Source organism: Triturus cristatus, chromosome 10, assembly GCF_964204655.1.
Source record: "Triturus cristatus chromosome 10, aTriCri1.1, whole genome shotgun sequence".
Classification (NCBI taxonomy): Eukaryota; Metazoa; Chordata; class Amphibia; order Caudata; family Salamandridae; genus Triturus; species Triturus cristatus.
Window position 1 is genome coordinate 529,918,578 of NC_140593.1, and position 26,714 is coordinate 529,945,291.

Below are 26,714 nucleotides of genomic sequence, written 5' to 3' on the forward strand. Positions count from 1 at the left end.
TTCTTCCGAGGGTCTCAGGCTGCAAAACGCACACAGCGTCGCTGAGACACTCTTGGAATTCTGGTGTGCAGGGTCACAGGGAAATCCTCACAAAGGTCTCAGGCTGCATAAAGCACATGCACACAGCGTTGCTGAGACTCACTTGGACTCTGGGTGCACACGATGACAGGACAATCCTCACAAAGGTCTCAGGCTGCAAAAAGCACATGCACACTGTGTAGTTGAGGCTCGCTTGGACTCCAGGTGCCCACGATCACAGGGCACGGCTTACAAAGGTCTCAGGCTGCGGAAAGCACACGCACACAGCGTCGCTGAGACACTTCTGGAAACTTTTGTGTTCCTGAGTTTCCACAACAGGGAGTCAGCTCACCTTTGGCCCTTGGGATTAAGTTACTTCAGGACACAGCACAGCAATGTTGTTTCAAGCAGGGGAACATAGCACACAGCAAAGTCCCTTTAGCCTCTCCTTGGTTAAAGTAGCAAACTGCAGGCCAGCCCCAGAACACACAGCAAGGGTCAGTCCTTTCCTCCAGTCTATTCAGCTGTTTCTTCCTTGGCAGAGGTTCCTCTTGACCACAAAGTAATTTCAGTCCTTTACAGTCTTGAACAGGCCCACTCCTGTTCAGTCTTGCTCAGTTCTATTCCAAAGTCCAGGGGTTTCAGCTCTCATAGTTATACCCCTAAATGTCGTTGAAGTCTTTGTGTTCAGGGGGGCACTGACCCCGGTCTAAACCAGTTCTTGGTGTCTCCCTGCCAGTGACACCTTATTCCTTTGATAGTGGGTGTCTGGATCCTTAATCACTCAGCAGGGGATGGAGCCATTGTTTTATGGCAGCAACCCAGGCCTCTTCACCCCCAGGGCCTACTCCTCCCCCCTACACTCCAGATGCAGGTCAGCCTGTTGCTGTCTCACCTCCTCCCCTGGGTCAAGACATTCCCCAGATCCTATCACTTTCAGATCCAGACAGTCAATCCAGCACCAGGCTGAGACACACAGAAATGTCAAAGCACAAAAACCCAGCCACTTTTAAAAGAGTGGTTTCTAAACACACAATGCAAAAACCACCTTCACAAAAAGATGTGTTATTGAATTGTGAGTTGAGACATACTAAACATCACCTCTCCATCTTAAGTCTTTGGAAGATAGGCAGGAAACATATTACACAGCCTCCCCATTCTGTCCTATGGTCAAGATGGCCTTTCAACAGTGAAAAACTAAATGGAAAGTATTTCACTGTCAGGACATGGTACACACCTCAGAACCTGTCCTACCTTTCACATACACTGCACCCTGCCCAGGGGGTACCTTGGGCCTACCATAGGGGTGTCTGATGTGCATAGAAAAGGAAGTGTAAGGCTTGGCAAGTGGGTGCACTTGTCAGGAACACATGACACTTTACCAAACCGCGTGCAGGCACTGCAGTGGCAGGCCTGAGTTCTCACTTTAAGGCTACTTGAGTGGGTGGCACAATTAGTGCTGCAGGCCCACTAGTAGCATTTGCATTACCAGCCCTGGCACACATAGTGTACTTTACTAGTAAGGCAAACATACCAATCATGGGCAACCAATTACCATTACACTTTGCAAAGGGAGCACTTGCACTTTGACACTGATCATCAGTGGCAAAGTCCCCAACGCATCTAAGTTGGCAACACCATGTCAGAAAAAAGGTCTAGGGGGAAAGCAAAAAGTTTAAGGAACTTTAGCCAAAAAGGGCCATGTCCAACAATAACTGTGGTTAAGGCAGTGTGCTGTCTAGATGCTGGGAAAGGTGGGCACAAGAAGAGGAAGGATCAAGGGAGGACGCGGTCTGGTAAGTTATGTTATGTTATGTTATGTTAGTAACATTTATTACGCGCACAGCTGCCCCAGCTAAGGGGCGTCCCGGCGCGCGACAAGGTACAACACATCTAACATAAATCCACAGGAAGCAGCAGAATTAAAACAAGAAAGTTTTTAAGGCTTTCCGGAAAAAGAAAAGGTCATTAATTGTGCGGAGGTGGAACGGGAGCATATTCCAAAGGGCTGCAGCTTTCACCCGGAAAGAGCGCCCACCAGCTCGGCAAAGCCTGAACCTCGGGACTACAGCAAGTGCCTGCTCCGAGGATCTTAATACACGTAATGGGACATAGCTGGAAATGAGATTGGAAAGAATCAGGGGAGCACAACCTTTCAAGATTTTAAAAACCAAACATAAAACTTTAAAATGAATACGCGACTTAATCGGTAGCCAATGTAGTGCTCGGAGAGTGCTAGAGGCCGAGCAGAACCTAGGCAAACCGACAATAGCTCTGACCGCGGCATTTTGCACGCGTTGAAGCCGCACAAGTTCTGCCTGATTACTCCCTAGCAGGAGCGAGCTGGCATAGTCCAGGCGAGAAAGAACAGTAGCCTGCACTACCATCTGCCTGGTTGGGGGATCGAAGAACTTAAGGACCGGCCTTAAGCCCCGAAGGACACCAAAGCAACACGCCGCGGTCTTCTTGGTGTGCCCCACAAAACTGAGATTAGCATCCAGCCAAACTCCCAAGTTACGCAACTCCATAACTGGAGTTGGAGCTACACCAAGTTCCGGCGGCCACCATCTGTCGCCCCAGAGGTCCCTTCCTTTCCCGACGATCATAACCTCGGTCTTCTTTGCGTTCAGCTGGAGACAGTTAGCTGTCATCCAACTAGCCACTGCCCTTAGCCCGTTCTGGAACTTGGGGGCATCCACATCGGTATCCCCACTGATAGTAACCGCTAGCTGAGTGTCGTCAGCATATGAGACCATGAACATGCCCCATTGCTTGACGACATCAGCCAGCGGTCTCACATAAAGATTGAATAAAGTGGGACTCAGTGAGGAACCTTGCGGTACTCCCAAGTCCAGGGGATGAAATTTGGACTGATGGGGGGGTATGGCGACGCAAAAGGACCGGTCCACGAGAAAGGAACGGAACCACTGAAGGGCAGGCCCCATAACGCCAATCTCTTCCAGGCGGTGCAGAAGGATACGGTGCGAGACCGTATTGAGGCTGGGTTTTGGGAGTGTGGGGGCTAGTTTTGAAAGGTTGGGGGTCATTTTTGGGCTAAGGGTTGAAAGTAGTTTTTAGGGCCCAGGGGGTCAGGTTGTTTTTAGGGCTCAGGGGGGATTGGGTTGTTTTTAGGGCTGGGGTTGGGGTAGTTTTTAAGGCTAAGGGGGTGGTCAAGTCGTTTTTTGGGTTCGGGGTAGTTTTTAGGGCTGGGGCAGAGGTCGGGTAGTGTTTCGGGCTCAGGGGGGTCAGGGTAGTTTTTAGGGCTCGGGGTCAGGGCTCGGGTTTGTTTTCAGAGTTTGGGGGGTTCAAGTTAGTTTTTGGGGCTCAGGGCGGGGGTGATGGGGTGTCATCTTTACCACACATCCCTTTACCAGTCATGCCTTTACCACAAAATTGCATGGTAAAGGAAAGCGTGGTAAAGGCATGCAAGGTAAAGGAGTGATTTGTTCAGGCGCATTCGTTGTTCGGGCAGGATTGTAAAGGCATGCATGGTTTGGCCATGCATGCCTCTGTCCTACAACCTTAATAAATATGTGGAACGACCATGAGTAGGGCTCCTTCCATGAATCAGGCAGGGTCCCAAGGATCCCATCCCATTGGACCAAATAGAAAGGAAGGGGGGCATGTGGTCCCCCTCCTCCAGCCACTTATGGGCCCTAGGGACCCTATCACCTAGGGCCTAATATAAATATAAGGGGTGTGGGTCATACAGCTCCCTCCTCCCTCAGACACTTATGTGCCCCGGGGACCTCGTCACCCGTAGCCAAATCCAATAAGATGGGAAGAGTGTATGCGGTCCCACTCCCGGGGCCTCAACTTTGCCCTGGGGACACCATTCCCCAGGGCCAAGACAGATAGAAAAAGGGGAGGGGGCCATGTGCTCCTGTTCCCTTGCTGGTATCTGCTCCGCAGACACCAGCTCCCAGGGCAAGATACAACACAGGGGCATATTTACTAGAGACTGGCGGAGCGCAGTGTTACGCCAAAATTGGTAACGCCACGCTGCGTCAGTTTAAAAATACAGGGATGTGCCATATTTACAAGAATGCGGCGCACCCCTGCATTTCCCCTAGCGCTGGCACTAAAGAAGATGCCTAGCGCCAGCACGGGCACCTTTGCCCCATGTTACAAGGGTGCCTGCGCTGCAAGGATGATTGTTTATGTGCAGAAAGGGGCACCTTCCTGCACATAAACAATCTTTACAGGTGATTTAATGTTTCTATGAGTGCTGCAGCAAAAGAGCAAAATACGAGGAGAAATGAAACATTGCTCCTCGTATTACCTGCTTATGACCAGGTATTCCCAGGCAATATTTTTTACGCTGCCCCATACCTTGTAAATATGGGGCAGCGTCAAAACGCTAAGTACTACCTGAATAGGGGCATTATTTACAAGGTGGTGTTAAGCCACGATAAATAAAGCAAAGGACTTAACGCCACCAGAACGTTGGAAAAAGTGAGCTCTAGTGGTATGAACTCCTTGTAAATATGCCTCACAGTGTCCCAGGGATCCCAACCCACGGACTTTGTTGTTCCCCGCCCATTAGAATGTGAGCTTATCCTGTCTGCACTCTCCCGGACAGCGAATTCCACTTAGCTCCTGCATAGCGGAAGCAGTTAGAAGCAGCTGATCCAGCCAGGCGGGATCATAGACAAAGTGCTGGCTCCGGCCATCACCTAGTAAAGTGCTGGCTAGGACCACGGGGCCCTGGGTCTCCCTACCTTCCCCTTAATTTTAAGAAAAGTTCCCAGGGGATAGTGTTCCCGCGGCCCTTAAGGTTCAGTGTGGGGGGGCCAGGGCCCCCTCCTCTAAATAAAAGGGCCTGGGAGATGGAGCCCCTGAGGCCTTTGCTGGCTTGGGGAGGGGTCCACAAGTCCCTATTTCCCCCATTAAAATAATGTATGTGTGTCCCGGGTGGGATCCGGGTCACCCACAATAATATATTTTTTTTAAGTGAATTATAAATGAGCGGCAGGAACCATGTACAGCTAAATATACCACATAGTATATCCCTCATGACATACCTATGAGATCATTGCAACATATGAAATGTCATCATTGATGACAAAACTGTACATGGCAGGGATGCAAGTTATAGTTACTTGAGATAACTAAAATCTTTGACTTTCAGTGTTTTTTTTAACTTTAAAACGTTACTCACATACATACATACATACATACATTGTCACTGAAATTTTCACCTAACTTGTGCCAGTTACATTTTTCTTTTCCGCTCTACAGCATTGGCCAGTGCGTCAGTCAACTCACTTCAGCCACTGAATAACTTTACTCTGAGAAGTTCCCTTCACTACTAGGGCCTCGTATCACAAAGTGTGTTTTGTTATGTCAAAAAATATTTCTGCTTTTAGCCAATGTTCTTTTTTAAATTGGAGAGGGCCCAGCAGCTCGTACAAAAAATAAAGTGCTACAAAAACTGTTACAAAACCAAAAAAATACATTGACAAAGCAAAAATTCAGGCAGCCAATGCCAGGGTTATTGGCTTTGTCAGTGCTTGAGTATTTTTACGGTACCTCGCTCAGTTTTGCGGGGTCTTGGGGGCATAACTCTGCTTATGTTCTTGGTGGTTTACAAAATACGAGGTGATGTTTGGCCATCCCTCCAATATTTCATTTGATTTCCACACTGAAGCTGGTCTCAGTTAGAGCCGAGAGCTGGCATGTACACTGGACAGAGGCTGCTTCAAGTGTTGTGCACACAGGGGTCATAATGTTGAATGTATTCAACAATCCGAAGAACGAATATTGTTAATAATCCCAATAATATAATATGTTTTTATAAAGTGCTTAATCCCTCGCCTCTGCCGTTTCGAACCGCTGTAAATATCAGCTGTTACTATCACCTTATTTAATGGATTTCAATAATAATGTGGGCTAAAATATGCCCCTGTGAGTGACAAGCAATAAAAGGGTGATGTCTGAAGTAATCACAACGCCTAATTAAAATGGAACATAATTCTTTAAAACTGGGTGCTTGAGTATCTGAGTTAACCAATTACACTAAATATAGAGAATATTGTAAATCATGATTAAAGTATGGCGAATGGAAATGAAAAAGCAAAAAACTAAAAAGAGAATTGAAGAAATTGAGGTCAGCCACCAGGTCAGAGACAGCCAGCTAGCCTCTGAGATAATCACATACGTCAAGAAGACGGAAGACGTCTGAGAAGCGTGTCCAACTGAGGTCAAACCCATTAAGGCTATTTGAGAGTGAGGATGAGGGAACTGATCATCAGACAATGTGTGCAACTGACTTATTCTCAGCATAAGTATTCTAATTTTGCGCGCGATCTAGGGGAAAGCTAGGTTTGAATGATTGACTCCGTGGTGTATGTAGCAAGGGTGCCGAGGGCCCAGGGGCAAGGGAGGGAAATGGGGCAAGGGAGGTAAATGGGGCAAGGGAGGGAAATGGGGCACTTGCTGCTTGTTGGCTTTTAAAACGCAAGAATAACCAGGGTTCACCGGGCCCTTAAGCCTCTAGGCTCCGGTGCATCTGCACCTACTGCACCACTGATAGCATCGGCCCTAGATCCACCCTTAAATGTCTGGAAAGTGCTCTCTGCTGCCATTAGGCAGATTCTGACTTAAAAGCAACTCTCTGAAGAAAACTAAAAGTAAAGCCCAGCCCTTTATACCCCTCCAATATGGAATCAGCGTTTTAACCCCTTCCCCGCTCATGACGGAACCACTCCGTCATGAGCCACGGTTGCGCTGTGCTCATGACGGAGTGGTTCCGTCATGCTGTGGCCGTTGGCGGCCGCTCCGCCCACGCAGCGCTAATTCCCCGCCTGTGCGGGCGATTAGCGCAGTGGGCGGAGACGTGACGGAACCACTCCGTCATGAGCACAGCTCAACCGTGGCTCATGACGGAGTGGTTCCGTCACGAGCACAGCGCCACCGCGCTGCCCCCAAACCCCCCCCCCCCCCAGCGCCGCGGTGGAATTCCTGCCGCGGCGAAGGGGTTAAAGAAGGTCGGTTTTGAATATTGAAGTAACTAAAATGGCACCCTTCCTATTTTATGCAAATGACACGGAGGACATGCTTCATCTGCTGTTAAGATTTGTAAAATTGGGCTGTGCTTAAAAAGGACCGATTCTCTATCAAATTGCGATGCTAACAGCAGTTGACCGCGTTTAAACTTGGTGATCTGTCTTGTCAATACCAGAGGACATGTTTATCAATCTTTCATGCAATGCAGCAAGTCACCTTGCTGCGCTGCGTGGAAGGTAAAAGGCAGGAATGCACTGTATTTAACATTATGCGGCGCATTCCTGTGCTTTTCTAGGGCAGGCGCACTTCTGGCTGTCTTGCGCTAACACAGGCACCATTGTGTCATGTTGCAAGGGGGCCTGCGTTGTAGACAAGTTTGTTTTTGTGCAAGAAGAGACACCTTTCTGCATAAAAACAATCATGAGAGGCATTTTCCTCATTGTACGTGTGCTGCAGGATGTAGAAAGAGGAAAAAACGAGGAGAAATAAAGACATGTCTCCTCGTTATGCCTCACCTGTGGAGGTGTAGCATTTTGACAAATTCCAGGGTAACACTAATGCAAAATATGGGAATGCACCAAACTCCATGGGTGCATGCATGAGAACACCCATGCTCCACCCATTGGAAGCCTCCCTCCCGTAGAGAAACGCAAGGCAGCAATTTCCACAGCTTTGCGTTACTCTAGATAGAGCGAGCCATGAAGGGCCACACAAGGTGGCCTTGTGTGGCTTGATAAATCTCACTTAGGTTTTATGTTGACCTTGCACCCCCCTTGCATGGTGCAAGGGTAGCACAAAACCTTTATTAATATGCCCCCAAATCCCTGTTTACTCCTCTTGGTTACACGCATGAGTGGTACAGTGTTCGATTTGTGCCAAGGGTTACAAATGGTGTGCACTGGCACTCTTTTTTGAGGACCACGACTTATTTTTCTTAATCAAACTTTAACACAGAAGAGAGAGGAATGCAGAAAAGAGAGGAATAACAGGGGGTGAAAGAGAGGAAAATCATGACAAATAGAAACAATAGTGACGAAAAAAAGCCAGCAAGAGTCAGATAAAAAAAAGTGTAGAGTAGTGGAAGTAAAGGCATAATGGGGGCGTTAAACCTAGGCACCCTTGGCGTTCAGAAACCCTGCTCTTCACCAGCACTAGGCTCCTAAGAAAAACATTGTGCGCCTGGGCTTTTCTTATTTTTTTTAATTAAGCACAGGTGTGAAAGGATGCCTAAGGCAACATTTTATAACCTGAACATATCTAGTTTATGTGATCTTGTGATGAATTCCCCCTTTAAGTTAAATATTCATTGTGTTATTATTTTTTAATATTTTCTTAATTTTCCATGAGAGAAATTACACCTGCATAAGGCAGAACGGAGTTCAGTCAATAAATAAATAAATAAATAAAACGAATTTCATTGTGCGCGCTGCAATGCAGAGATGCAATGCAGCGAGCGCAATGATATTCATTTTTAAAATTTAATTATTAACTGAACTGCGTTCGGCCTTATGCCGGACTTTACTACCCCCCACCCTGCCCCTCCCCCGCTCCGCCCCACCGCCTCGCAGCACTTCCACGAGGAGCCGCCACTGCTCTTAGGGCAGATTACAAGTTCTGGTCCCTTCAGAATCATGACATCCATGAAAAATTGCAAAACTACCTCATTTCACCCAGAGATTTCAGCGAAGGAAGGCAGCCAGTATCTCGAGGTCACACTCAAAACAAGGAAATGCACGCGAATCAGACACAGAATCAATGATTTCCCACTAATCCTCTTTTTTAAAGGGACTTTCAGGGTCCACCTTATAAGACCAGTTAACGTCACTCCTGGAGTTGCTCATACCCCCAGTACCAATAATTATGGAGGGTAAACTTAAGAGGGAGAACTATGGAGCACTTGGGGCCTTTAGAGGTGTATCCACAGTGAGACTGGCACTAAAGCTCACACTTGTGGCAATAGCACTGATGCCGACCACGTTTTTGAGAACTTGCAATAGTGTTACAGGGGTCCTGAAGGTGACTCAGTTTTCAAGGTTTGCATTTAGGGCTAGATGAATGAAGCCACTTAGCAGCCACAAAGCCTGCAATACGCTAAATCATAGGGTTTGCGACAGCTTGTATGAATGTACTAAACCATTTTTTGTGATATTGTAACTGCCTAGTGATTTGCAAAACTTGTTTAGAAATGGATTACGAAACAAAATTTTGAAAGGGTGTGTTTAGCGCGTCCCTCCAAAATTCAGATTTGCAAATCTATGCATCAATTATTTGTGACCTCAATTTTGGTTACAAACCATTGATAGGTTACTGACTTCTCAATGGAGGTGGCAACCAATTAACTAAGGCGTAGGGGTCTCTGTGGGACCCCTTCCGCTTTCCAAATGAAATAAAGTTTGTTTGGAAGTGGGCAGTGTTCCACGGGACCACTGCTAACTCATAAACAAACGTTTTTTTTTAAAGTACTTATTTTTTGTTAAATGCAGACCGGTTTCCTTTAAGGAATCACTTTATTTAAAAGCTATCACAGCCAAGGTTGTAAGCAGACCCCAGCAGGCTACCATCCTTGTGATGGCATCCAATCCAAAGGAGTTACAGTTTGCGACCTTCCTCATGCTGTCTACCCAGAGGAGCAGGAAGAGGATAGTCCTAAGGAGGAAGAGGTGGACTGAAAGGAGAAGGAGAGTATGGTCCCAGGCCCGGAGCTTGAGCACCTTGAAGAGGAGCAGGAGGAATGGGGCCCCCTGGCAGGGCAGGGAGTAGTGTGTTCTTCCAGAACCTGTGAGCAACCAAGGATGAGGTAGCTGGCCAGAGGGCCTTGGAGGAGAGGAAATTAGACCAGGAGAATAAGAACATTCTGCTGGCTCATTAAATGAGATAAAGGGACCTGGACCTAAAAGCCAAACAGATTACAGAGTCCAGCACCAGTGCTGGCAGTGATACCCAAGTGCCCAATAGATACAGGAGAGCTAAATTCCCAAGGACCTAATGCCTAACTTTGTTGCTGGAGGTGATTTGACAGGTGGTTTGAAGCCTATGCTGTTGTCTTGGAGATGCATAGGGTCCCTGAGGAGTATTGGGGAGCCAGTCAATGGAGGCATATTCCCAGTGAAATGATGGATGCACTGTTGGCCTTAGGAAAGGGGGAGAGGATGGTGTCCACTCATGAGGGAAACACTTGTCACAAAATATGGTCTCCCACCTGAGAAGTATAGGTAGAAGTTTAGGGACAGCCAGTTTTGTTCTAAAAGTATTGGGTGGATTTTGTGGAGTACTTATGCATGGCAGAAGAACATTGGGTGAGGGGCAGTAATATGGATGACTACAAGGGGCTGTGCAGTTTGATTGCCAGGGAGCACATGTTCAGTGATTGTTTTACAAAGGTGCACCAACACCTAGCTCTAGATTTACTTAGGGCTTGTGTTGCCCTTGCGTCATCATGCAGGGTGATGCAAGGCAACGCAAGTTCATGAGTGGGATTCACTAATTGTATCAAAATGGTCTGCCTCGTCAAAAGAGGTGTAATGTGGAGAAATCTATTTATTTCTCCTTCCACACAAAATAGAAAAAGAAAAATGCCCCAAAGGATTGTTTTTGTGCAAGATGATGCCCCTTCCTGCACAAAAACAATCCTGCCTTTAACACTTGCACCTTTGCACCATGGCTAAAGGGTGCCTGTGATGGCTATAGGCAGCACTCAGTGTGCCAATACAGAGAGAGAGCGGGAGTGCATCATATCATAGTAGATATGGCACATTTCTCCACACTCCCTGTCACGCAGTGCAGCAAGTTGTCTTTCTGCCTTGTGTGAGTTTTCAATAAATCTGCCTCCTTGTGGATAGTAACTCACTAACACCAGAGAGCTTTCTAAGGAGGCAACCCTCTGGCTCAGCACCAGGGTCCACAGAAAGATATCAGTATGGGGGTCCCCAAAAGGGTGGACAGGGTCCCTAAAAGACAAAACACTGGAAGGTTCTGGCTGGCAGTGGCCGGGGCGCCCCATTTCCATCCCATTGCTTTCACACAAGCAGGAGGATTCTGTCTGTTCTAAGAAGCCACCCACTGGTGGGAACTTTACAGGAGTGGCCAATGTGGCCTTAGGGAAAGAAGTTCCCGGGGCAGGTGGTAGAACATGCCCTAGTCTCCCTTAGTAGGGAGGTAGACTCAGAGGGTGAATTTGTGATCCCTGAGGGGGGGAGTTGTCACTTCCACCATGTCAATGTAAACAAGATCCCTATCACTGCTCTAAGAAATGCCGGTGCCAACCAGACCATGACAATGGAAAGGTTGGTTTCCCTGGATCAGTATACTGGACAGGTTTGTAGGCTGCCACAGGCCCATGGGAAAGAGTTTGTCCGCCCTATGACTTTGGTGTCCCCACAATGGGGTGAGGAGGTGACCCAGAGGAGAGTCATAGTCATTCACCAGACGTCCATTGACTTCCTCCTGGGGAATTAATTGTCACTGTTGGTAAAAGAGCTGGAAGGTGCAGATGCCAGGGCCACCCTGAAAGCTTAGGTTTCTGGGGGTACCCCTCCCAAACAAAAGGTACGGGTCCCAGATAGAGGGGTAGGGGTGGAAGGATTCACCCCGTCCCCCATTTCAGCCTCAGGGTACAGACTCTGGGCTGGGAAATTAGTATCAGGCTGCCACCCCTGGACTGGTGGAAGAGAGATTGGAAGTAGGGTTCCTAACACCTAGTGCTGTTGTCCACCACTCTTAGAAACCTCAGAGGCCTTAGGTCCCTCAGGGGCAAGTAGTGGAGTCCTTGCCAGCCTAAAAGCTGGAAGTGAAGTCTGTCCTAGACCCCCGCAGATGGCCGAGGCCTGGCTCTTGACGTTGGCACCACTGGTAGGCCATAGACAACCAATAGGGCAGACATTGTATTTAAAAGTTGGAACTTGTGTTTTTAAGCTTCATATGTCTGTGTAGTGAAGAACTCCCAAATGTGACTTTCACTACTGTGAGGCCTACCTCTCCCAAAGGATAACACTGGGCTACCCTATTACACTTAATAAGTACTAACGTTTGATTGGGAACAGGTGAAAATGTCATGTTTGGTCTAAAAAGAATTGTAATTTAACATTCTCTCTTATGGTAAAGTTGAATTCTAAGTCACAGTTCTGAAAATACCACTTTTAGAATGTTACCATTTTCTTTTTCCAACCATTTGGTGCCTGCATCTTGTGTCCTGGGTCACATGGATGGGAATAGATGGCAGTTGGCCTTTATGTATTCCTCATAGACAGTGAGACAGAGGGGGACTAGGTGTTGGCAGAATAGGCCATTCTGCCAGTATTGGTCATCCTGCCAGGATGAGTGGGGCAGAGCTGTTCCCTACCCCACTAACATTTCAAAGGGCTGCTTCCAGCACACTCACAAATGAACTTGACACCAGCATTTTGTCGCTCTAGACCACTGAGCTTGGGAAGGGAAAGGAAGGAAATTTCCAGAACCATATAGGGGAAAAGTCTAGAAGTTCCTCCCACTTCAAAGGATGGCACGAGCTAGATATATTTGACCCTCTGCCCAACTCTTCAGTACATGTCTGGATCTGCAGAGGACTCCCAGAAGGACTGCCTTGTACTTCAGAAGACTGCCCTGCTGCTTGAGGCCTGCTTTGTACCTCAGAGGACTGCCCTGCTGCTTGAGGCTTGCATGCTGCTTGATGCCAGGGCTTCCAGAGTGACTCCAAGGGCTATTTCACCAGACTCCTATGTGAGCTACAGGGACCTAAGAAGATCCAGAGACCTTGACCCTTACACCTGCCATTTGCCTGGAGTAGGTCCTGACCCCTCCCCCCAAGTGGTGCCCAATCAGTCCTGGACCCTTGCTAAAGGTATTTCTCCAGCCAAACCCAGACATTTGGAACTTACTTTTTGTTTCTCACCAAAACATGGCCTGAGAGCTGCCAGAGTGAACCTTTTTTCAATAGCCAGCGGAAAACTAAGAATCTACATCACCGCTTGTCATGTGGACACAAAAAGGCAAAACCTTAGTTCTTTGGACACACTTTTGGCAGCTGTGCAATTGGAAAATTGAACATAGATGTCTGGATGTTCAGTGAATTTGCTTGACTTTTTTCCGGGGCCTCAAACTCAATGACTGACTGTTGAGTACTTTGCTTTGAATGCCTTCTATTCCTGGAAGAGAGAAGCTTGTGCCAAGAACAGAGAGCCAATAGAACTTGACCATACATACCGAAGATACCTCTGTGATCACTGATATCCCAGACATCTGGTGAGCCTGATTTGTGCCCTAAACTATGTACCTCAAAGCTTCATAGTCCCTTCTCTCTGTCTCCATTCGGAGAGGAAAATTACGATTTGAACCATAATGTTGTTCAGCAGAAGGGTCATAATGCCATGTGAGTCACCCCTTTCCTGTCATGTTGTTATTGGTTAGGATGCTCTCCCTTGCTTTTGGTTGACTGCTAGGATGTTGAACCTATTGGACTCATCTTGTGGCGCACTACCTAGCTACTGAGATTAACCTGGGAAGGATTAAGTGACTACTGACCCTTCTGCTACACTTGAATCCTCAACCAAGATTACCCAACCTCGATGGCAGCCCCTGTTTTCTTAATATTTAAAACCATCATCTGTAATTGTCTCTCAGAAGTGAGCCAACTGCTGACACTAGGACAAAAAAAAGTGCAAGACGTCTTTTGGTTGCTTTCAGCTCTCAACTAACAGAACATAAATATAACACGTGTATTTGTAAAGCACACTTATCCCCCATGGGTATCAAGGTGCTGAATAACAGATGTTTATTGTTACCCAACTCAATGGTACTCATTTTATTGACCTCAGATGGATGAAAGGCTGAGTGGACCTGTGAGGATTTGAACCTGTGACCATGAGGTCAAACACAAGCATCTCCAGAGGATGCATTAGTCCACTAAGCCCCTAAACCCAGGTAAGACTGAGACTGAATTGAAATACTCTATCTTCAGACAGACCCTAGAGATACTATCCCCAGACAAGGTGGGTATCCAAATGAAAGAAAGCACGTATGGCTCAGGCACACTAGCAGATTACCAGAGGGAACAGCAGTAAGGAAGCCCATTGGAAAGGCCACAATGCAAATGGAGCCATGAGGTGGAACTCTGGATCAGGGAGTGCCGCGGACAGACCTGGAGATGAGTCAGTGAGAGAACTATTTAATGGGCATCCAGGTGCCACAGCACTAATGGATACAAAAATGTGGCGGATGGAATGTTTGAATTTATCTCAGCCACTAGTAATTACTCGGGATGAATCCAAATCTGTAGTTATTTTGCACACCATGCCTCCTAAGTTTGGGCCCAAACATATACAGATCAGTCTTTTACTTGATCCAATGGGAACTGTCCTTCTTGAACTGCTCTAACAGGACCTACAGTTCAACTCATTTCTGCACATGCAAGCTTCTAAAGAGTTGTGGCCCTGTTGCCTATTGAGCTGTTAAATTGAGAAGCACTTTAGTCAATCCCCTAGTGAAAGTGCTGAGACTGTAAATCTCTAACCCTGTCCTTAGGAGCCTTGCCCATCAGTAGAGTTGGTGGCATGAAGAAGGGCAAGAGAATAATTTTTTGAACCTTGAAGGTTTATTTGTTTTTTAAACAAATGATAGCGAGAATTCGACCTCTCAGTCTAGGGATGATGGAGGTATGTTGCAGGGTGAGCAAACACTGTTAAAGTCTATAAATGCCCTACATAGCGAACTGAAAGAAGAAACATACAGCATTACTTCACATTTTAAAGTAATAGAAATCGGAAGAGGACATTTGTGTGGTCAAACCAAAGAATGAACCTAAACCTGATACGCAGCAAGGGAAATCTCAATCTAAATTTGGTGTCAGTAAAAAATATGATCCATCGACTAATGTCATTGCATGTTATAGATGTGGAAGCAGAGCTCATATTGCTTCTTTCCAAGGATGTCCTGCGATATTTAGGGAATGTAAAATTTGTGGTAGGAAAGGACATTTCAGCAATGTGTGCAGAGACAGACGTTATAATAATTACACACGCACCTCGACTCCCAGCAGCTCAGACAATTACAAAGTTACTAGTGTAAATGATATTCAAGATTACAACAGAGGGCATGTGGTGTCTATATTACAGTATGGTACAGGGAAAGAAAACATGAGTTCTCCTAAATGTCTGTTTCAAATTTGTGGAGTGGATGTAGATCTCATGGTGGACTCAGGTTCGCCATGGACTATCATAACTGCACAATATTTCAATGAAAGGTTGAAAAATGTATGTGATTACAATGAATTACAACAATCTGACGTATATGCTGAAAGTTTTGATGGATCAAAAATTGAGATGGAAGGTTTTTTCAGGGTTCCACTGCACTTTGGAGGAAGAAGTTCAGTTATCAAATTGTATATTGCTATAAAAGGGGTTAATGTCCTTGGATGGCGTGACCAGTGGAAGTTGGGTGTAACCCTTAACCCACGTGCTGAAAATCCAGTTTCACTGTGTGACGGTTCTCTAATGGGTAAAGTAGCCACACTTAATGTTGACATGGAAAATTTAGATAGGGAAAAGAGATTGGTAAAAAAATATGACAAAGTATTCTGTGATAGGTTAGGTAAACTGAGGAACTTCACACATAAAATAGTGTTGAAAGACAACGCCCTGCCCGTTAAGCAAAAATTAAGGGGTGTTCCTATCAATATTAGAGACGAACTCAAAGAAATGCTTAAAGATTTGTTGGATGAAAACATTATCGAACCGATTGAATCGTCTGAGTGGGTTTCTCCCATAGTTTTGGTGCGGAAACCTGACCAAAAGTTGCGTGTGTGCGTTGATTTAAGAGCATTAAACTCTAATATTGTCATAGATTGCCACCCTCTACCTAACATTAATGAGTTAGTTTCATTATTTGATGGTGCACAAGTATTTTCTACGTTGGATTTGAGGTCGGCTTACCACCAAATTGAGCTTGCAGAGGAGTCTAAAAAGCTGACTGCTTTCATTACTCCAGTAGGGCTGTACCAATATAGGAGAATGCCTTTTGGTTTAGCGTCAGCGGCCTCTGTTTTTCAAAGGGTAATGTTCCAGATTTTCAGAGACATTGATACATATGTCAAATGCTTTCAGGATGACATATTGATTTTCTCTAAAAATGTAGTAGAGCATGATGTACATCTCAATGAGGTGTGCAAAAGACTTGAGAGTAATGGTTTTACTCTTAAGGCGCATAAGTGCAATCTATTCAAATCGTCGGTTGAGTATTTGGGGCATACCTTATCAGGTGAGGGTTTAATACCTAAAAAATCAAATGTGGAAGCCATTTTAAATGCTCCTGCTCCCACAAACAGAGATCAATTATTATCATTTTCAGGTATGTGTGAATACTACAGTAAGTTCGTTGAAAATTTTGCCACTAAAATGGAGCCTTTGAGAATGTTATTAAGGCAAAGGGTTAACTATGAATGGAAAGAAGAACAACAAAAGGCGTTTGCAGCAATCAAAAATGACATCATTAATGCTCCCACTTTAAAGCCGTTTCGCACAAGAAAGGAATGTATTATAACGGTTGATGCCAGCTTATATGGTTTGGGAGCTGTACTATCTCAAAGTGATGGCAAATATGAATGGAATGTAGCATTTGCTTCAAAGACTTTGAATGAAACTGAACGCAAGTATGCAGTCATTGAGCGTGAGTTACTTGCATGTGTATGGGGCGTGGAACACTACAGGATTTATGTGTGGGGCAGCAAATTTGTTTTGAGAACAGATCATAAACCACTTGTCAATATATTGTCAACAGGGGGTGGATGGAACTCTACAGCTAGAATTGCCCGACTATCTTCTAGACTTCAGGAATACAATTTTACTGTTGAGTATGTTCCTGGGAAAAAAAATGTAACGTCAGATTGTTTATCACGTCTGCCGTGTGAAGAGGATGATGGTAAAGTAAAAATGGTTAAGGAATGCGATTTTGTTCTAGGCATTAATGATGTTGTGCCTCCACAATATCACGATATCACTGAACAAAATTGGAAAGAGTCTCAGATCAATGATGATAGGTGGGTAAGTCTTATGAAATGTGTGAATGAAGGTTGGCCAATTAAGAGCAAAGTGAGTCCAGAATTGTTGCCTTTTTACAATGTGGCAGATGAGTTGTTCTGTCAGGGAGAGTTTGTATTCAAAGCGGGTAAGTGTATCCCGCCAAAAGGGATGCAGGAACTGATTCTCAAATTGGCACATAAGACACATCCCGGCATTTCATCTATGGAAAGGTTAATTAGAACATACTTTTGGTGGCCTGGAATGGACAGATTTATTGATCGGATTGTTAGGGAATGTCAGGACTGTTGTTCCAGTGATAAAATGCTAAGAACACAGGTACCACCTCTAAAAATGGTAGATTGGCCTACTGAACCGTGGCAAAAGGTGGCCTTTGATATTTCAGGTCCTTTTAATATGTTACCTGAAAATTCCCGTTTTGCGTTGGTTATTATTGATTACCATTCTAAGTGGCCTGAAGTAAAATTTGTCCCACAAGCGAATACCAATGCGGTTATAAATTTCTTCAAGGAGATTTTTTCAAGAGAAGGGTGTCCTTCTACTTTGATTTCGGACAATGGAGTGCAACTTATTTTGAATGAAATGGAGAGTTTTCTTAAGGCTTGTAATATAACTCACAAGTTGACCTCATTGTATGAACCACATGAGAATGGCCAAGTTGAACGTTTTAACCGTGTTCTTAAGGGTTTCGTCATGGAGGCTGTAAAACAAAAGGGAGATTGGTTAAGTGTGGTTAGAGAACAGTTGTGGGTTTACCGCATCACGCCACACTCTACGACGGAAATCAGTCCGTTCAAACTACTGAAGGGTAGAAATCCCGCTTCGAGTGTTTCTCCTTGGTGGTTCAGAGGAAAGTGTAAAAATTTGTTTGAAAGTGATGAAGGTGTGCACGTTACTGCAAAGAGAGTAGAATGTAAGCAAAACAAAACAAAGTTGTGGTATGATAACAAATGGAAAACCAGGGAACATTCTTTCAGACCTGGAGATTGGGTAAGAATATTGAGGCCGGGAATTTTAGGTAAAGGTGTAAACAAATATGGCAGGCCAATAAAAATAAAGAAAATCTTCAAAAATAGCGTATTGACGCAAGATGGGAAAGTTTGGAATACTAGGAGAGTTGCTAAATGTCCTGTCCAATTGTTTTCTGGTGAAGTCACACATAAGGATGGTGTCCATAGGTATGATGATCAAATAAATGGACGCACTTATGAATCTGTGGCCTCAAGGGTTAAGTCTGATACACGTATCAGAAATGCTCCTGCTTGGCGTGATGATTTTGTATAATTCTGTTATTGCTTTCTTTAATATGGGGGATGTGTTACATTCCGTGTTATAGTTTAAATGCTGTTTTGACATTTAGGTTTTGTGTCTTTAAATGCATGCGACATGTGTATCTTTGCTTGGGGTTCTAAGTTCTTTCAGAACTTTCTTGATGTAGCATTCCACTTGGTTGAGGCAGTTGTATCTGTCCTTCAACTAATATGGATGCATGTAGCCGTGCTGGAATAAAGCTTCATACTTTAAGAATCCTTGGATTTGTTGGATTTTAATAGACCTGTAGAATAGAACCGTGACAGTGGAGCAAAAGACAATGAGCGCTGACACAAAGCTGTAAGTCCTGAGAGTCACTTAAAGGAACCATACAAGTGTCTAGTTGAGGCTAAATCCTTTGAGGCTCATGATGTGGGCACCTGGGTCCTATCTTAGGGTCAAATCAAGGTCTTATATAACCTGAGAAGGGGCTCCCACATCAGGGGTTTCCAGCTGGGATTCCTGCAGAGATGTTTATGTTTGTTTTTATCTTGTGGGCACTTATCTTTCATAAGTCACCATGTTTGCCAATGGGATCCCGAGATATAACCTGAGGCAACTGTATTGGTATTTTTGTGCTGCACTGGTCCCTATTAAATTTGCTGGTATACATTTAAACCCAAATCTAGAACTTTGGGCAGATATTCACTGCCAATCAGTATCCAGTGTATGATTTCAGTTTAATTGCCCAGCCAATCAGGATGGGTCAGTACTTCCATCCTTGAGGGGAGTCTGGGAATGTAAGCTTCCACTTGGTACTGCAGGAAACACTTTTACGTGTGCTGACACTTGTCCATATGCTGAGGCTCAGGTACAGTTTGTAGGACTGCTCTTTTATGTAGAGTCTTCCTAGACAGGCATGGAAAAAAAGAGGAGAAAGATGACTTTGCCCTCTGTGGTTGGCACTCTGTCTCCATCTTACAATTTACATTTGTGAAGTTAAGTAAATGTTCATGAGCATTTAAGTACAACCCTAACAGCAAGCGTACCAAAAATGTTTTATCTTACCTTGACACACACACGATTCCAGTTGCCGCCAGGACTTGCCTTTTCTTCTTATCCGTAATATCCATGGGGAACACACACCCGTGTTCGTCCCATTTGCCATCATTTGTTTTGATTGCACATGTGTAACGCATTTCGGGGGTAATCCTTCTACCCGTTATTTTAACACTATTGATGAAACTTCTCCTCGTCTTACTTGCGGCACAATTACTTAGGACTCTTGATTTAGATTTATTTTGCTGCCTCATTATCCTGTCTTTGCAACTTTGTACCCAGCCTGGTTGGAATTATCACCGGTTTTGGGAATACATTTCACTCAAGCAACTTTTTTCAGCCCTGAAGAGTCGTGGGGTTCATTTCCCCGACAAAACACGTGTCGGCTGGTTGCGTTTCTGCTACAGAATAAAGAATTTCCAGTGTTACCTTAGCACTCTGAACGTACCACTTGTATATTATGTTGCATCTATGCTTTTGAACTTGTATGTGTGCACAGGACTATGTTGTAAAGATGACTTTGTCCACTGTGGTTGGCACTCTGTCTCCATCTTACAATTTACATTTGGGAAGTTAAGTAAATGTTCATGAGCATTTAAGTACAACCCTAACAGCAAGCATACCAAAAATGTTTTATCTTACCTTGACTGTGCATAATGTTGTGAACCATTAAGCGCTGACAATTGAATGTGTATAGCAACTTGGTGAGACTACCAGCATTTTACCTTCTATTCTATGATACTAGGAGCTGCTGTGTCGCCAAATTGCTAAATTTGATTTTAATTACTTTATCCTAACATTTTAAAATTTGTATTCGCTCCGCTTACCTGCACATAAAATTGACTTTCCACATCCCGCTGTTTAGGCGGGAGTCGAGGATCGCCGCTCTTCCTCAGCACCATCGTGGGTGTAGAGACTCATGGTCTGCTGCACTTCCGGGTTTCGCGCTCTAGTGTTTAGGCATCAGCACTCGCCTGCCTATTTAGAACAGGCAATTCAAGCGTGCCAGAGGTAAGCCGGTCTGCGCCGGTCTGCGCTCCGGGCGCGCCCAGCGCCAGCCACGTTGTCCGCTGTAATCAAAATCAGGGCAGGATAAAATACACCAGGGAACAGCTACTTAATATGGGTAAGAGGGATGAGGGGGGGGGGGAATTGTTAACCTCCTGTCGCTGTTACGAGCTATGTTAAAAACATTCTAAACCGTGGGCTGATCAACTGTAGATCCCTGATGAAACATTATCAAGAGGTATCCAACATGTTAGAGGACATGGACTTGGACGTCCTCTTTCTAACAGAGACTTGGACCAGCACTGATTTTTCAGTACAAATGGGCTTCGCTTGCCCTGATGGATACAATATATTTCATAAACCGAGGGCTGTTGGAAGAGGAGGGGGGGGGGTCGGGTGATTTTTAAGGAAAAGTGGAATTTTGCACCTCTACAGATAGATGATGTTATAGGGATGGAACTGCTGGGCTTCTCACTTCAAGAGGCTAAAGGTAGGCTACTTACGAGAGTGGTCTGTTATAGACCTCCGGGTTCCAATACTCAATTCTAAGCATTATTTAATAACATCACCGACCTGAGTCTAACCCATTCTAGAATGATTCTAAAATGGGGTTTTCGCCCAGGACACGGCACTGAGACTTCTTTGGCAACCGTAATGGATAATCTACTATTGCGTGCTGACAATGGGAATTCCTCTGTCCTAGTGTTATTGGACATGTCAGCCGCATTCGATACAGTGAGCCATACAGTACTAGTGGAGAGATTGGAAAGTATAGGGGTTAAAGGACGGGCCTTGCAGTGGTTACAATCTTATCTGTCGGGAAGACAACAGGCTGTGTCTATGTCACCGTTTACTTCTGGCAAGTCCACAGTACACCATGGGGTGCCACAGGGCTCGGCAATCAGCCCTGTTCTTTTCAATATCTATTTACGCCCTCTATTCCCATTATTAAATCTTATGGAATTGACCTGGTCAACTATGCAGATGACGCCCAACTGGTGTTTTCCCTGGAGGGGAAACAAGTGATATCTATGGATACCTTCCAGGAGTGTATGCACCAGACTGCTAGTTGGCTCAGGAAAAATTCCTTACAGTTTAATGGGGGGAAAACAGAGGTGGTGTACTGTCCTGCTACCAGAATGTCCCGACATCTACCGGTGGAGTTCAAGCTCACTCCTGAGGACGAACCCTTGACTCCTGTTAAAATGGTGCGTAATTTGGGGGTCATGATGGATGATAATCTCCAAATGGAATTGCAGGCCAATAAAACTGCTAGTGTCTGTTTCTCCCTGCTACGCTTGTTACGGAAGGTTCTTTCGCTACTACCAAAAGACACTTGATCTCTTGTAGTGAGGAGCATAATTTTGAGCAGACTGGACTACTGCAACTCCCTGTATTTGGGAGCACCGCAATATATTCTGCAGGGTGTGCAGAGAGTCCAGTCTATGGCAGCGAAGCTGGTGCTAAATAGACAGCGTAGGTCTTTCACGACATTGGCCTTGAGAGACCTGCACTGGCTGCCTATTAAGGAGAGAATTTGTTTTAAATCTCTCTGTATTGTACACAGAGCAGTACATGACCTGGGTCCAGTCCCCCTGCAGGAGATGTTCCTCTGGTATAATCCCAGGAGGCAGCTTTGCTCCTCGAGCGCGAATCTGATTACAACCACCAGATTTAAGATATCCAGGATGGGGGGTAGAGCCTTTGGTGTGGTTGGTGCGCGCTTATGGAACGAGCTGCCTCAGAACCTTAGACAGGCTAGCTCTCTGATTTGCTTCAGGAACAGTCTGAAAACGTGGCTATTTCCAAGGGGTGAATGATAGATCCCCCCACTGACAATTGGTTCTGTTGCTTTAGTGGCTACTTTTTCAATCGAAGCGCCAGGATACCCGTAGGGTGGCAGTATTGTGCTATATACGTTTTAATTCAATTCAATTACATTACATTACATTACATTCCTTAAAAAAATTAAACCTCAAGGACCATATTTACAACTTTAGTGGTGCAGCGCAGCAAGTCACCTTGCTGTGCTGCTCTGTGTCACAAGGAAAGGTGTTGGGGAGAAGAGTTGGCCAAACGGCTAGGGCAGTCGACCTCGAATCTGGGGAACTGGGTTCGAGTCTCGGCAATGACATTGAATATCTTGTGAAAACACTTAATCTCCCTGTGCCTAACAAAAATAAATGTGTCCTCATGTAATGCAACTGGTGCTATGTAGAGCGCTCTGATATCTGATTCGGGTCAAGTTAGCACTACATAAAACTCTGTAACAAAAAAAAAAGGGCAGGACTGGGCTGTATTTAACCAATACAGTGAGTTCCTGTCCTTTTCCCTTTTGCTGGTGCCATTTTGGCAGCCCGGCTCCAATGCAGGCATCCTTGCACGATGATGCAGAGGTGCCGGTGTAGTGGGTAGGGTTGTTTTTGTGCAGGATAAGGCACCTACCTGCCCAAATAAAACCTGAGAGGCTTTTCCCTCTTGCCATGTGTGCTGCCCAATGCAGCACACAGAGACCGAGGAAAAAACATATACCAGAAATAAACATACTTATCATTATAACGCCTCCCCTGGGGAGGCGTATCTTTTTGGCATATTCCCGGGTTTGCAATTTCTTGTAAATCTGGGAATACGTAAAAATACGAGAGATTTGTGGGAACACGCACTGCCATACCCATGAAACTCTCACACTAGGGCAGAGTAACGTTATTTAATAATTTGATTGCCAAATAATCCTCAAGCACAATAGATCTTAACCTGTGGTCCGAGGACTCCTGAAGGCCATTAGGCCTACCAGGGGGTTCGGAAATTTGTGTTCAAATTAAATAAATAATAATATTTAAATGAATGCATTAAAATAATAACATATATGCAAACACAAAAGCAAAATTGAAAAAGCAACAATATTTCTATATTTCATTGTGAATTAAACCCCATATAGCAATAATTGAGCATTTGTTTAGTGCATGCTTGTTTTTGTATAGTGTTTTGAAGTTCAAAACATAGAAACTGCGTAGGGCAGGAGTCCCCAGCTTCCAATACCGACTTAGTTGGGGTCCCTGAATTCTAGTAATAATTCAGTGGGGAGTGAGAGGGGTACACAGAAGTCAAAAGAACTGCTGCTCTCGAAGGAACTGGCATAACCTTACAATATGTAGGCGCAGGCTGGTTTGTTTGCTCTTGACTGGTTTGCTTGCTTCTTTGACTGTAGAGGATGCTTCTCCTTCCAAACCAGTGGACAAAAGGGCAAAATGGGCATTGATGAAATTGTATACTAAGATAAATCTGGCTTGGGCTGATACTTGCATATTAATTGCCACTTGGAGCCTCATTTAGAATGCCATAATTTTGAAAAGCTGTCAAACCGGGTCAAATGTATTACTCCGATATATCATAACAATTGCAAAATACTTCAAGCAGTTAAATTGAATGCTAGCTCTTATACTGAATTTGATTTGGGAAATTACTGCATGCGGTCCAACACTCATTCTTGTGACAGACATGAGGAACATAGCACAGAGCTTACCTTGAAAAATTGATTCCATAGAGGAGTTATTGGCTTGGCTACCACCTGTAAAATGCATAGAGCAACCCCAATCAAGCAGATGACTCCACGGATGATCAGATGTTGTAGCAGAACATTTTCTCGTCATTTAAAAAATGCTGTGCAAGACAGCAGGAGCTGTAAGAATTATCACTGAGACAACAAATTGTAAAGAGGACCAGGGGACAGAGGAGGAGTAGGGGTGGGGCATAGAAGGCCTGTTATATGGGACTGGACCTTTTAAATAAGAGAACCCGCCTACTATTGAAACCCAGACTTCACACAGACACAACACATTTGTTTCAGACCTAGAGGATGAAATCTAGATAAAACCAGCATTAGGACAGCACTACAAGGTCATACTGACATACCAAGGAGATGGTACACGGCATGGCACAACCAGTGTCGAGCACCAAGTCACATTCTACACAGGCTGACTGTGCCAATGTTGTGAAAGTACTTTTTATAGGATGGCTGATTTTAAGATATATTGAGGGTGACCCAATGGCCAGGGTGCTAGTTGCCCATAAAAGGAAAATGACTTGTCCCTTCATTGTGCAGGTGGCTGCCAGTGAGTCAGTCTGACCTATAGATATATATGTAGATAGTACCCTGGCTCAGCTCACGACTCTTTGCTGTCTCTCTGTAAGTGCCGCCTACCCCATATAAGTGCCACCTACCACTTACAAGTAGACACTATCCTCATAGAAAATGGGGCCAGATGTACAAAACAATTTTGTGATTGCAAACCCTGCGAGTCACAAAAGTAGCAGGATTTGTGGCTATACAATGGCTGTTTCCTACGTAGTAAACCCAGTTTACGAGTCAGAAGAGCTTTTATGAGTTGTAAAATGGGCTTTGCAGTCCATACTGAATTGCAGTTTGGAAGGGGCATAAAAGGGATGTTGCTACAAAATTTGATTTTGTGTACCATATATCGATAGTTTGTGACTGTAATTCTGGTCACAAACCATTGAAAGGTTATTGAGACCTCAAAGGAGGTGGCAATTGGAGTTTTTTAAGGAACAAGTCCAGATTTTAAAAATAAAAGTTCTGCCAATTCATTCTACCCACATATTGCTGCACTGAAAGAAAAAACTCCTCAGATCTTTTCTGTGTGTCGCAAACCTGTCTACAAGATTTCTCACAAAACATCACCAACTCCCTCCTCCCATAAGGCTATGCGATTCTAAAATAAGACAAAGGAAAATTGGTGGTGGAAGGCAACAATTTTCAGAGAATCTCTTACGCTTCATTTGAAAGCTTGAAATGGAACTGGTAGCAAATCCATCTTTAACTATCTTACTATATATGATCTACAGGCCAATGGAAAACCATTGAGAAATGTTTTGCACACCTACTAAACATGCACATAAGCAACAATGACTTACTTTACAATATCCAATCAGAATTCAGAGAAGGTTACAACATCAAAACGGCAACCTTAAAGATCTTAGACCACTTGCCCTTTTGGATCTATAAGTGACGTTTTGCCCAGTAGACTACATACTCTGCTTCAAGGCCCTGGAACATAGAATAGGCCTCAGAGGAACAATGCTAACCTGGTTCCACTCCTTGAATGGCTGGTCCTAGTTCGTAAAATTAGGGAACATCACATTGGAAAAAGAAAGAATGATCTGCGGTGTTCCGCAAGGCTCTACACTCTACCCAACTGTGTTTAATATTTATGGGGAACCAGTTGAGCGGTTACTAAACAGCACTGACATAAAAATACATCAACACGGCAACAAAATCTATAAGACAACAAACCAGTAGTTGTGTGGCCTGCACAAGTAATCGGTCCGCATTTATCCTTCACTGGGAAGAAAGCACCCAAATGTAGTGGTTGACTCTCTCAGGGTAGGGAACCAGAGCAGTCCAAGGCTACTCAAGGGAGGTGGTGTGGGCTGATAATCACCACTCGCTGCCATGTAATAATAACACTCAATAATTGTTGTCGTGCCTGTGCTTTTTTTTAAAAAAAGGAAAAGTACATTTATTACACACAGATTACACAATACTACGCAGTAATTTACAAATATGCATACGGCTGATGGAATTATCTTTAAATGACATTGCATAATCACCTAAAACCTCCTAAAGAGGTCCCAAACAACAAACCACATGTCAACATATCAGTTCTTAATGGAAGATGCAAGAATACAAAATAATCATGTGTAATCCACTTGCTAAAGTTAAAAAAGCATGAACATTAACCACTGTCAACATTATTTTTTCAAACAAGCATTTAAAAATAATATAGGATATACCTTTTGGTCAGGAGTGATTGTCAACATCATTATTTCAATAAAGTATTTCTAACAACATTATATATGCATGTCTCAGAGGTTTGTTTGTTCAATAGATAGTTACAACAGGAAAACACAATTGCAAACATAGCCCCTAGAGGGCATCACAGTCTTTATCATAACACATGTAACCATAAACTTCCCCCTAGCGGCGTTGTACACATGTACATTTCTGTAACAACCTTAGGTTACAGTACTTGCAGCCATAGACTTCAACCCTAGAGAGCAGTGTACTCCCAACTGTAGAGCCCATGCTCGAGTCAAGGTAGTGCTTGACAATTGGAGAAAATCTTGGGGTAGGTATGCTTTTTCAGCCTCACCACATATATGGTGGGGCTGCCTAAAATCTATTTTAGGGGGCGGCTGTGCCACTCATACAGCTACCCCTGCACTTTCTAACTTTGTTGGTGGTGGCCCTGCCATTATGGGGCGACCACAGTGGGAGAAAGAATGAAAAATGGGCCAGCCCCACAGGGCATTATAGGGTACTCCTCA